The sequence below is a fragment of the Myodes glareolus genome, chromosome 23 (genome assembly GCF_982192425.1).
Source record: "Myodes glareolus chromosome 23, mMyoGla1.1, whole genome shotgun sequence".
Classification (NCBI taxonomy): Eukaryota; Metazoa; Chordata; class Mammalia; order Rodentia; family Cricetidae; genus Myodes; species Myodes glareolus.
In genome coordinates, this window is record NC_142048.1 from 5,800,417 (window position 1) to 5,814,212 (window position 13,796).

Below are 13,796 nucleotides of genomic sequence, written 5' to 3' on the forward strand. Positions count from 1 at the left end.
TGTGTGTGTGTGTGTGTTTATAAGCTATCAACTTAAGAGTAGGAAGGGATGGGAGTGGCTCAAGGGAATAGATACAGGAATATATATAGGGAGGGAATAGATATAGGGAGGAAAAAGAGGAGAGAAAGTGATGAAATTTTTTGAAATTAAAACAAAATTTTATAAACAAGAAAAAATAAAATAAAGAATTATTGTTGTAGTAGGAATATCCTAATCTTACGTGAACAAGTATATAATATATTTCCTGGTTCTATGATTGCAATCATTTTATCCCATGGACTGATATGTTGAAGCTTAGGTCCTAGAGTGATGAAGATGAGAGATGGTGGCATATTTTAAGACATAGCACTTACTAGGGGCCATCCTGTTATTGTAAGTGCTGACTTCTGAAGGGATAAACGTGATTGAGTGGGACCTTTCTAGTCAATACATAAGCATACGTGACAGAGGACAAGAGCAAGCCCCACTGTCTGGCTCTCGTTTCACCACATGCTGTCTCATTCATGTCCCTGACATGATGCCATTCGATGTGGTGTGACATAACCATGGTTAGAGTGGCCAGAGGCCAAATCGACAGACTACTCTTACACTTTCAAACTCTAAAACAGTGAGCAGCAGAAAATACTCTAGTATATATAGTTATCATAGTGCACTATGGTTTAGGGACAGAGGTTTCTTTTTATATGAATCAATAGTAGTATCTCTATTGTACAAATTTGTGTAGTCATGGCATCTCTGCTCATCCTTAAAACTATTTTTGAATCTAAAATTGTATCTTGATAAAAACAGATAAAGGAAAGGCACCTGCTATGCTGTCATGAGCCTCAGAACTCTGACATCATAGTGGGCAGTCACCTTGACTACTGCAGACTCCTCAGACTTCAGTAGTTGGTCCCCCAACTTCTGTGGCTATCTTTAGTGTTTAGTGTCAAGGAGGAATAGAAGAATTTCATGTCCATTGAAACTCTCTCCATTCCAGGATCTACTGAGAAGATATTCTTCTAAGAGTCACTTTTGATCCTTAGGCTAGACTGGTGGTCTCTGGAGATGGCCTATCTTGATTCCTGCAGATTGTTTGGATTAATTCTTACACTTTGGTTCTAGATCTATGAAAGGCTACTCATGTTAATACTGTCAAGTGCTGTCTCCTAAAGAAAGGAGACTTTATGCTGTAGGGGAAGGTATGTTCTAAACTACATGGGAGTAAATGTCTGCAAGTCTCTTAAAATGGTAGTTATGGGGAAATATGTTGTGCTCAGTCTAGTTCTAACTATTTTGACCATGGACTATTGCTGGATAGTGGTCAGATTTCATTTAAAGTTCTACAAACGCCCCTCTTTAAAGGAAATTTTTGATGTTTCCAAAATTATTTGCTGTTATTCTGTACCTGTTTTCCAAAATTTGAACAGTACTTATGCCAGGAATGACTTACCAAGAATCTTCGTTCACTTGAATTTTGATGCTACCCTGTAACTAAAGTGGAACTATTTGTTCATATAGCTTCTCAATGTTTTCAGTTTTAAGGACAGTTACTGATTTTTTTTTAATCCCATGTCTTTTTTGCTTCAGTTCTTGCTTAGTAAATGTATTTATGCTATTCCTTCTTAAAGAATGGAGCATAGAAAATTGATAATTATATATGTATACAAACATACACATACACACATATATGTATGTGTGCATATATACATATATGAGCAAAGATGGACACTAAAAAGAAGTTTCACACTAGCTATGAATTGAGTATAATAAATGGTTATTTATTTAAGGGTAGACACACAGATCACAGTCCTCTGCATGAATGGGGAACAGTAACTGAATCCAGGAGCCAGAAAAGAGAGCACATATGTGATTTACGTTGGCATTTATAATTTAAGAGGCCTCGCACAACTGGGCTGGTATCTTAAAGGCTACTGACTGAAGAAGATCCTACAGCACATCTCCTTTTGTTTAGACAAGAGAGTTCCAAACCCAAAACAAAACTATATAAAATAAGAACTGATATCAAGAATAAATAATACCAAGAAAGAAACATTTGCTAAGTATAAACATATTCTAAATAGGACATCATCTTATAGAATTACTTCCAGCTGTCATGGGGTGATATTCTTTCTATGGATCCTCTAAAAGTAAAATGATGGTCAAGTTTCAAGATTACTGTCTGGTATAATTGTAAATAGTCTCTGAGTATGCAGTAGAGTTTTTCTGAGGTTCCTATTGGAGTTCTGGCCAGAACATTGTAAAAAGGTGCACTATTTCAGCTAACCAAGTTGGAACCATCTTGAGCAGCTGTGACCCAAAAACTGGTCTTTTTTTTTTAAGTAGCGCTATCAGCATCATGATATCATATCAAACAGGTTGAGTAATTGTTGTGGGACCCCATATTCTTCCTGGAGACTTCAAAGATTACTGCAGGAAAATTCACTGTTCATTATGGAAAAGGTAAACATTATTTATATGGACATATATTAAATGAAAGCTACAATAGAGACAAAAATAGATATGGAGAAAAGCAAAATTTTTCCTAAATTCTTTCTTCTTTCAGTCACATACTAGATGGCTCCTGACATGAGACATAAAATCTAAATTTTTCTTTTAATGACATGCTTGGCTTTAGAGAAGGATGGAGCCATCATCCAACTCCAAAACCAGCTTTGGTTTTTAAGTGAGTCATGACTTTTATTCTATTGGCAGTGTATGCATATGTATGTTTAGTGATTTTTTTCACTCTCAGATGATCTGTTCTCATAAGTCATAATTTTCTTTGCTTAGTGATCCTATCTGGATAGTTAACTATTCCTCTTTAGGCATCTAGATGTCCAGGATCTCTTGACTTTTCAAAGATGAGTATTTTCCTGCAAAGACAAGAACAGAACCCTGCGCCAACACTTATGAGGCTTTCTTATCACACATATGGTTGTTACCTCTATGAATGAACCGTCATTTCTCTTTCTCAAGAGGTTTCTCTTTTTCAAATGGAATCTTTATTAATTTTGATGGTATTCATAGCTTTTTTTCTCCTGTGGAAACAAGAGCCAAACCCCTTCCACAACAAAACACGTCTCCTGGTATTCATTGTGAAGTCAACATGTCTTTGAAATACACCAAGTGATTCAATTCAGAAGTTTTTTTTTTCCCCAATGTCTCTCTGCTGCTGTTATTCCTTTCTCATTAGTGTTAAGAAAATTCAAGGTCAATAAAGCATTATGCACTCTATTTCTGGGGATATTTTCCATTCTTTTCGGTTTGTTTCACATATCCTTTGTAGTACTATTTGACCTTTCTGTAACTGCCTGACCTGTAGGGTTGTTTGGTATATCTGTAATATGCTTTATATTATAATAAGCAAAAAACTGTTTCATATACTTAGAGAAATATGTTGGGTCATTGTATTTCTAATAAATGCATGAATTCTGAATCAGGCTTTTCTGAGCTCAAAGCAAAAGCAGATGCACATTGAAAACCTAAATAAGTGTCAAGAGTGTGGCTTACATAATTTTCCAAAATTTGCAAAATGGAACACACCCACCTGCCAGATTTTATTCTTTTAAGTACACTTTGGATTATTTCCTGCAGGTAGTAAGTGGTGTGTGAATATAGAAAAAACAAGTAGGACATCTCTTTACAATCTCCTTAGCTTGTTGCAATGTAATATAAAGTTCTTTCTTTAAACCTTTGCTATTGACATGATGTTTCTTATGAAATTCTGAGGCTTTTAGCAAATTTCCAATCAATAATCAGTCAATTTTTGCATTACTTTGTGCTGGAGGACCCGGCAGACTGGTATGGAATTAGATGTGTGTTATGTATAAGTGAGAAAACCTATTCCTGATTATATCTTGAACCTGAATGAATAATTAAGTCAATTATGTATCATCTGATATAAATTCAGTAGTTTCAATATGCAAGATAACTCTTTCCACATATTTTGAATCAGTAACTATATTGAGAGGTTCTTTAAAATCCCTTAGTACCATAAGAATAGCATATAATTCTGCCTTTTGGACAGAATTATAAGGACTTTGTTTCACCTTACTTAAATCTTCTGATTTGTAACCTGCTTTTCCTGTTTTATTTTCATCAGTATTGTTGGGGGTTCTACCCGAATCTGTGCTTCCCTCCTCCCAATACAGAATGCGCGCTTTCCCGCCACGAGCTTGGGGTAAGGTTCTAGGGGTTAAACAGAGACGCGCACACACACAGAGAAAGAAGTGTCATTTGCCCAAAGGTAAATGCCAACTTTATTCAGTTTTCGCCAAGTTAAATACTTTTTTCTCAGAAGAGCAAACCCCCTCCCAGCCAGGTGTGAGAAAACAGCACTATCAGCTTGGCGCCCCTGAGAAATTCCTCTGCAGGCAGGGGGTGCTAGCGAGAGTTTGGCGACAGACAGTTAGGATAGTCAGGCACCGTGAGAATCCTTCTCTGCAGGTGGAAAATTACCATATCAAAGATAAAACGGATCTCAAGCCTAACCCACTGGGAGAGGGGGAGCCTAGCACAGGATCTAGCAGGAAGCTTGACTGGCAGGCAAGAAAAGTCCTTGTGTCTTGTGTTTGTGCCTCATGGAGCAGGGAAGACAGGGCCCTTTAAATATAGAATGTATGGACTCCAGTTATTAGTGTGTCACATACAACAAAGGGAAAGATTTGAATAGTTCTCTTTATAAGATTAATTCTATCGCTTTTGGGATAATTGCTATTAATGTCTCCTAAAAAAATTAGCACAAACTCTTTGCCAGGCTTCTTTGTCTTCCTATAATTTTTTAATTTCATCAGTAGTAAAGGCACTATAATCTCTGCTGTGTCTATTCCCTCTAGCTGACAAAGTCTCCATTTTCCTTTTATAATTAATTCAGAGATGTTTTCCACATAAGCTTTTAATTTTTTACTTGATTTATGTGGTAAAAAGATCCATTCTAAGAAAATATCTTCCTTCTGCATTAAAATTCCTGTAGGGGAAATTCTGGAAGGCAATATGACTAGATTGCAATTAAGATTGGCATTTACCCTATCCACATGTGTAATTTCTCTTCAACAAAAATCAATTCTTTCTCAGCTTCAGCTGTTAATTTCCTGGGACTATTTAAGTCTTTGTCACCATATAAAGTTTTGTTTAAATAAATTATTAGATCAGGTGTTATTTCAACAGATGATTGTAGACTAGAAATATCTCATAGTCTTTGAAAGTCATTAAGAGTCTACAAAAAGTCTCTCCTAATTTGTGCCTTTTCTGTTCTAATTTTCTGTAAAACTATTTTATAAACTAGGTAATTAATAGAATAGCCTCTTTGTATTTTTCTAAGGAGCGATTTGTAATCCTCATTTCGGCAAAACTTTATTTACTTCTTCAAATGTTTTTTAATAAAATATCTGCATTTGAATCAGATAGCAAAATGCCATCCATGTAATGGTAAATCATAGACTTAAGAAATTGTTTATATATTATTTCCAATGACTGACTTACAAAATATTGGCACAGGGTGGAGCTATTGAGCATTCCCTGTGGGAGGATGGTCTATTGGTATCTCCTAGTAGTCTGCAAATTATTATAAGTAGACAGGCACTGTGAAGGCAATTTTTTCTCTGTCCTTTTCTTGCAAATGTATAGTGAAGAAACTTTCTTTTAAATCAATAACTATAAGAGGCCATCCTTTTGGTAACAGAGAAGGCAGAGGAATTCCAGATTGTAGAGGGCCCATTGTTTTCATTATCTCACTGACAGCTCTTAGGTCTGTCACATTTGCTATTTTCCAGATTTTTTTTTTTAACAGCAAATACAGAAGGCTTCCAAGGGCTTTTTGATTCTTCAATATGGTGAGCTTCTATTTGCACCTGTACCAGCTATTCTAAAGCCTGCAGTTTCTCTTATGTTAAATGCAATCGTTTAACTCATATTGGTCTCTCATTTAACCATTTAAAAGGTAGGGACATTGATACCTCTAATGGTTTTCTAGTTCCTTTGTGTTCTTGTACAACCTGAATGACTGGTGACCTTTGTGCATAGTACCTTATACTATCCTCCTCACAAATATGAATTTCTAGGACTGAAGGAATGTTAATCTGGGTATTCCATTGCTGCAGCAGGTCATAGTCCTATGAATTCACTGCGATTTTAGCCACATCTGGCCCCAGCCTTCCTCTCTGTCCATCTGGCCCTATGCATTCGACCATATCATGCTTTGTTTCATTTGAAATAGCGTTCTAATTTCTAGGAAATGAACATCTACCTCTTGACGAGGCCAATTTGGATACCAAGATTCTGGAGTAATGATAATCACATCTGCACTTCTGTCCAACAATCCTTCAATTACAATGCTATTTATTCATACTCTCAGGTTTGTTATTTTATAAAAGTCTGCCAAAATATTTGTTTCCTATTTCCTATTGAATTTCTGATTCATCCTTCATGTTTATTTTATCATCCAGAACAGTATTTTTTTTTTACCGTAGGCACTGAATTTTTTAATTTTTCTGGTGGGACATGTCCTCCACAGCGACTGGGAATGATTGGACCACATTTAATCTTGGGTCTGTGAGAGGTCCTCAAAAAGTTTCACAATGAAACTCAAAGAGTTTCAAGTTACCTTGTTTGTTTTTTGTTGGTCTACATTCATTAGTTCAGTGTCAGCCTTTGCCACATCTTCTACATAATCCAGAAGATTTAGACCCACTATTTCTGTCATTCCCAGAAGAGATATTATTACTAGGAAAGCCTTGACTACAATCCCTTCTCAAATGTCCCATTCTACCACAGTTAAAACATTTGGTATTTTGACGTCTCCTCACACCTTTGGAAACTGCTTCTCCTGCCCATGCCTCAGTATTATAATCAAATATCTCAACATTCATTGTTTGCAGGGTCCATTCTTCCATTGATTCTGATCTAGACTTTAAAGGTCTAAGTATCTTTTTGAATTCTAAGTTGGCATATTTAAAAGCCAGAGATTCAATAAGTACTTGTCTATCTTCTTGGTCTGTTGCTTCTATTTGTACAGCCTTAGTTAATCTTTGCAAAAAGTCACTAACGGGTTCTCTTTGGCCTTGTTTAACTCTGGTATATGATTCAATTCTTTTTCTTAGTTCTTGAGTCCTATCCCAAGCATTTAAGGCTTCTGTGTGGCATAGGGACAAGATGTATTCATCATTAAGAGCTTGATTGTGTGGGTCAGCATAAGTGCCCTCACCTAGAATTTGATCCTGGGAAGTCTCAAATCCTTTTTCTTTTCTCTGTTGTTTTAAAATTTTTGCCTCTTCTCACCAATAGCATTTTGACAGTACTTGTGGCCCATCTTCCAGGACCACTAAAATTATTTGAAGCCAGTTGTGAGGGGTAGCCTCATTGCTTGAAGCCCACATTTTCATCATCTCACTAACAAATGGTGAATGCAAGCCACAAGATACTACAGCTTGGTTAATTTCCTTTAGACCTATAAGTTTCCATTTATATTCTCTCAATCCTATTGGGTATTTAGTACTGGAGAGTTTGTCAGAGGTGATTATGGGATAAGTAGCCAAAACCCTTGGTTAGCAGTGTCTGACATGTACTGGCAATGCTAAATCCTGTCCTTGTATCTTCTGTTTGCTCATTAGTTCCAATAATTTGCTCAATTGTTTCAAATAATTTTGCCCCTGTCTTTTGAAAAACTTGAATCTCTTGACCTGTAATATTTCTAATGATTTCATCGACTCACATAAACTCTGGTCCTTATTCTGCACATATGATTCCAATATATGAATTTTTTATTAATGATAACTTCTCATCCTTGGCTATTATTTGGATGGTGTGAAGAGTGCTTTCCTGGAGAAGTACTCTGTCTTCTAACCTATCATGACTTTTGAAAAATTTTGATTGTCAATTTCAACAGTATGAATTCTTTCAGATAATGTCTCAGCACCCTTTGACATGGATTGTATTTTATCTGTAAAATTTATGTTATCCTTTTCAATGATACTAATTTTTTGACTAGCTTTTGATTTTTGATGGTATAGGTCCTGTTAGCCAGCTGTTTACTTTTTTATTCAAAAATTTACACTTCCTCCCCTTCTCCCATGTGGCGCGCTTCCTGACCAGCAGGAATAAACGCCACGAAAAACGAGAATTCCTTCCCTGATCACGTCTTTATTCGGAGCACTTGATTGAGGAAAATTGGGGGAAGGGAAGAGAGAGTGCAGGGACAAGAGAAAGCTTAGAGAGAGGAAGCAGAGCCCAGAGGCAGCTGCTTTTAAACGGTGGAGAGGCTTGAATGCTGTCCTGATTGGTTAATGCCATTCTGCTGGTCTGCGCAAGTGCAGGCAAGGGTTCTCAGCCTCACGTGGCTAAGCCAGGTATGGACTTGTATACCTCCAAACTGCAGGACCACCTGTGCCTCCAGGTGGCTCCCTACAGCTCCCCCTTCTATTGTTAATAAGAGCAATAAGGCAAAACTATTTTCCAATCTGGTCCCCACCTCATGATGTGTGGACCGATTAAAGAAAAGAAAAACAAGACACACCCTCCGCCTATGCATACCTTCCTCTGTGCTTTGTGGGACTATCTGGTCCCAAGAGGGTGCAAAGGCTATGCATGGCTAATTGCCTATGAGCTCTTTTGAAGCTGAGAGCCAAACCTGGGGTGAGGATACACATTTCAAGGCTGCCAAGGCCTGTGCCACAAAGACCTTGTCCCTCCTCACTTGGGCTAGCAGGTAGCACACCAATCAAAGACATACAGCACTTCCACCTAGACACAGCATGCCAAGAATATCTCTGTTCCCACCCATTCCTAAGGAAGGAAAAGGCAAAATAAAGTAAGAGATAAGAGGTTGCACAGGGTGCTGCTCAAGGTGATAACGTGAAACAGTTGCTCTTGACACCGCCCAGATGGTCATCTCTGCTGCCTCCACATGAATCTTCCTCAGCAGGATACTCAGCATCCACTGGGTCATCTTTCTTCTTTATTTCTCTTGTCAGTCTCGCTGGCATCCAGATGTATGTCAGCATTTCTAGAAAAACATAAACAAAACTCTCCTCCCAAATTAACATTTAAGAGTATTAAAAACTCAGTGTAAAAATTCAGCACAGTCAGTCTGGAAGTAGGCTGGTTTTGAACTTAGAGACTTGCAGGTCTCTGTTTCAAAGAGCAAATCTTGTTTGCCTGTGCCATTAAAGCAGGCCTTAGAATTAGACGGAATTGCTTTCAAACAGAGCGTCTCTGTCTGTTACTGTTTTTCCAGCAAAATTTTGAATTAAAAATTAAGTGTAAAGAATGCAAGAGAAATCCTTTCTCTGGGGGAAGCTGTCACTACTAGTTCCCCTCTTTTGTCTAAAACCAAAATAGTTGTCACTGGGAATTGAACTTGCAACCTCAGGAAGAGCAGGCAGTGCTCTTAACCTCTGAGCCAACACTCCAGTACCGCATTCAAATGGGAAAAACCTCTAGGTCTAGTATTGTTTATTTCACCCGTTGCCTGAGGCAATAGGTCCGCCTGTTACCTAGAATACGGGTAACCAGGTTGACACACTTTTATTATGATAATTACGACTAGTTTGCCTGAAGACTTTGAGGGAAAATGGACGTCGACAGTCGAATCTAGCTGCTTCCTGCTGAAGAAGGGACGATGTGAATTTTTTGGGGGATAAATGTTTTTATCTGACTGAATTTTTGGCGACAAATGTTTTTATCTGACTGAATTTTTTGGTGGCAGTGGCTGTGAGCTGCGGCAGCAGCAGCAGACGGCGGCGGCTGCGACAGCTCTGCCTCTGAGGCACGGCCCATTGTGGCGTGCTCCGCATGGCCCAAACAAAGGCATGGCCCTGCCCTGGGCCGTGCGTGTTTCCGCGGGCGATCTGTGCACCCAGAATGTGCCCGCCCATGTTGCTATGGAAATGCGGTTTTTCACAGAGCCCGTGCTCAGAGCTCAGCCCCTCTCTGCCTTCTATGGCGCTGCTGCTCACCCCGCAGCTTCCGCCTCAGTCAGGCAAGTTTGTTCAGGTGCAGAAAAAGTCCTCCGAAAACCATAGTTCCGCCAGAAGGCCGGGACACATAGCCTCTGATGTCATTTGGACTTTAGCCCGCCCACGTCGCCACAGTGATCTGGCTTTTCGTACGCCTCTGCGGACTCCAGCAAACTCCCCACCAGCATCTGGTTAGCATGGCCACGCCTCCCAGATGAGTTAGCACTCTCCGGTGCAGTTCTGCATCTCCCTCCTGAGTAGCTGGGATTACAGGCGTGCACCACCTCGCCCGGCCCACTTCCGTGTCCCTAATCAGGCATCACCACTCAAAGGCGGGCCGGCGGCCGCCAGCACTCTCCGCACAATCAATCAGCCTGTCTTTCTCAGTCAAAATTAAAGTTTTCTGTACATGAGAGCCAGAGACTGAGCTCTCTTATCAAAATTAGGCGAAAATCACCTCCAAAAGCTCTGTGGCTCTTTAAGAACAGGGAAGGCAGTCGTCAAACACGATCAAACCCGCCTCCCTACGAGACTGTTGCCCCGAGTCTCTATCAGCGAGTATGCAGGTGGACGGAGAGGGGGCGGAAGCCGCGGTCTCCCGTACCCCATCGTCCTCATAGTCCCGCCTTTAGTTACCTTACTTTTTTTGCTGCTGTTTTTTTCAAACTCCTCCTGCACTGAACTTAAGGGGTTTTTCTTCCCCGTTGCTTTCTGTACCTTCTTTCAGATACCTTTTCTTTGATTCTTTCTATTTTCTTTTCTTTTTAGGCCTATACTTTTTCCATTCTTTTTCCTCCCCTTTCTGGAGGATTTAACTGACGTCACTCACCGCTCCATGTATCCAGGGTTCTGAAATATCTCGGCTCTCTGAGTCCGGTGTCTGATTTCAGGTTTTTCTGGGCTTTCAGCACCAGTTGCGGTGCGCTTCCTGACCAGCAGGAATAAACGCCACAAAAAACGAGAATTCCTTCCCTGATCATGTCTTTATTTGGAGCACTTGATTGAGGAAAATTGGGGGAAGGGAAGAGAGAGTGCAGGGACAAGAGAAAGCTTAGAGAGAGGAAGCAGAGCCCAGAGGCAGCTGCTTTTAAACGGTGGAGAGGCTCGAATGCTGTCCTGATTGGTTAATGCCATTCTGCTGGTCTGCGCAAGTGCAGGCAAGGGTTCTCAGCCCCACGTGGTTAAGCCAGGTATGGACTTGTATACCTCCAAACTGCAGGACCACCTGTGCCTCCAGGTGGCTCCCTACACTCCCATTCCCCTACTGCTCCACCACACACCCTTTTACCTCCCCATCCCTGCTTGAGAGAGGGCAGGGAACCTTGTTCTGTGGGAAGTCCAAGGCCCTCCCCTCTATATTTAGGCCTAGGAAGCTGTGCATCCAAATAGACTAGGGTCCCAAAAAGCCAGTACATACAATAAAAGCAGGTCCCAGTGCCTTTATCAATGACTTCTCAGTCAGTCCTCATTGTCAGCCACAATCAGAGAGTCAGGTTTGATCACAAGCTCATTCAGTCCCAGTCCAGCTGGATTTGGTGAGGTCCCATTAGAACAGGAACACTGCCTCAGTAGGTGGAACAACCCCTCGTGATCCTGACTTCCTTGGTAATCGTCTCCCTCCTTCTGCCCTTCAACTGGACCTTGGGAGCTTAGTCCTTGCTCTGATGAGGATTTCTGTCTCTATCTCCATCCATCGCAGGATGAAGATTCTATGGTGATATTTGAGATAATCATCAGTGTGATAGTGAGGCAAGGATAGTTCAGGCACCCTCTCCTCTGCTGTCCAAGGACCTAGCTGGGGACAACCCAGTGGATACCTGGGATCCCGTTTAGAGCCAAGTCTCTTGCCAAACCTAAAATGGCTCCCTTAATGTAGATATCTTCTTCCCTGCTTCTATATCTGCCCCTTCTTCATCTCTACTCTCCCACTCCCCCAAGGTCTCCCCAGTCTTTCTCTTCTTCCTTCCCTCTCCCCCTCTCCCTTTCCCCCAATCATACCCCTACTCTTATCCTACCCCATGCTCCCAACTTTTGCCGGGCAATCTTGTTTGCTACCAGTTTCCAGGAGGATCTATATATGTTTTTCTTTGGGTTCACCTTGTTATTTGGCTTCTCTAGGCTTGTAAACTATAGGTTTAATGTTCTTTGTTTATGGCTAGAGTCCATAAATGAGTGAGTACATACCATATCCATCTTTTTGGCTCTGGGTTATCTCACTCAGGATAGTGTTTTCTATTTCCATCCATTTGCATGCAAAATTCAAGATGCTGCTATGAACATAGTTGAACAAATGCTTTTGTAGTAGGATTGGGCATCTCTTTAGTATATTCCCAAGAGTGGTCTTGCTGGATCCTGAGCTAGGCTGATTCCCAATTTCCTGAGAAACTGCCACATTGGTTTCCAAAGTGGTTGCACAAGTTTTCATTCCCACCAGCATTGGGTGAGTGTTCCCCTTACTCCACATCCTCTACAGCATAGGATATCATTTTAATCATTTGGATAGGTGTAAGATGGTATCTCAAAGTTGTTTTGATTTGCATTTCCCTGATTGCTAAGGAAATTGAACCAGACCTTAAGTGTCTTTTGGCCATTTGAACTTCTTCTGAGAATTCTCTGTTCAGTTCAGTACCCCATTTTTAATTGGGTTAATTAGAATTTTAATGTCTAGTTTCTTGAGTTCTTTATATATTTTGGAGATCAGACCTTGGTCTGATGAGGGGTTGGTGAAGATCTTCTCCCAGTCCAAAGGTAGCCTTTTTGTCTTACTGACAGTGCCCTCTGCTTTACAGAAGCTTCTCAGTTTCAGGAAGTCCCATTTATTGTCTGTGCTACTGGGGTTATATGTAGGAAGTGGTCTCCTTTACCCATATGTTGCATTCTACTTCCTACTTCTTCTATCAGGTTCAGTGTGGTCAGATTTATATTGAGGTCTTTAATCCATTTGTACTTGAGTTTTATGCATGGTAATAGATATGGATCTATTTTCATTCTTCTACAGGTTGACATCCAGTTATGCCAGCACCATTTGTTGAAGATGCTTTCTTTCTTCAATTTTATACTTTTAGCTCCTTTGTCAAAAAGCAGGTGTTCATAGGTTTGTGGGTTAATATCCGGGTCTTCTATTAGATTCTGTTGGTCGACTTCTCTGTTTTTATGTCAATACCAAGCTATTTTTTATTAATGTATCTCTGTAATAGAGTTTGATGTCAGGAATGATAATGCCTCCGGAAGTTCCTTTATTGTATAGGATTGTTTGACTATCCTTTTTGTTTGTTTGTTTGTTTTTCCATATAAACTTGATTATTGTTCTCTCAAGGTCTGTGAAGAATTTTGTTGGGGTTTTGGTGGGGATTGTGTTGAACTTATGGTTTGCCTTTGGTAGAATTGCCATTTTTACTATGTTGATCCTACCCATCCAAGAGCATGAAAGATCCTTCCATTTTCTGGTGTCCTCTTCAATTTTCTTCTTCAAAGATTTAAATTTCTTGTCAAATAGATATTTCACATCTTTGGTTAGTGTTACCACAAGATACTTTATGCTATCTGTGGCTATCATGAAATGTGAAGTTTCTCTGATTTCCCTCTCTGCATCTCTATCCTTTGTGTATAGGAGAGCTACTGATTTTTTTTTAGTTGATCTTGTATCCTGCCACATCACTGAAGGTATTTATTAGCTGTAGGAGTTCTTTGGTAGAGTTTTTAGGGTCACTGATGTACACTATCATATCATCTGCAAATAACGAAAGTTTGACTTCTTCCTTTCCATTTCAAATCCCCTTGATCTCCTTATGCTGTCTTATTACTATTGCTAGAACTTCAAGTACTATGTTGAAGAGATATGGTGAGCATGGACAGCCTTGTCTT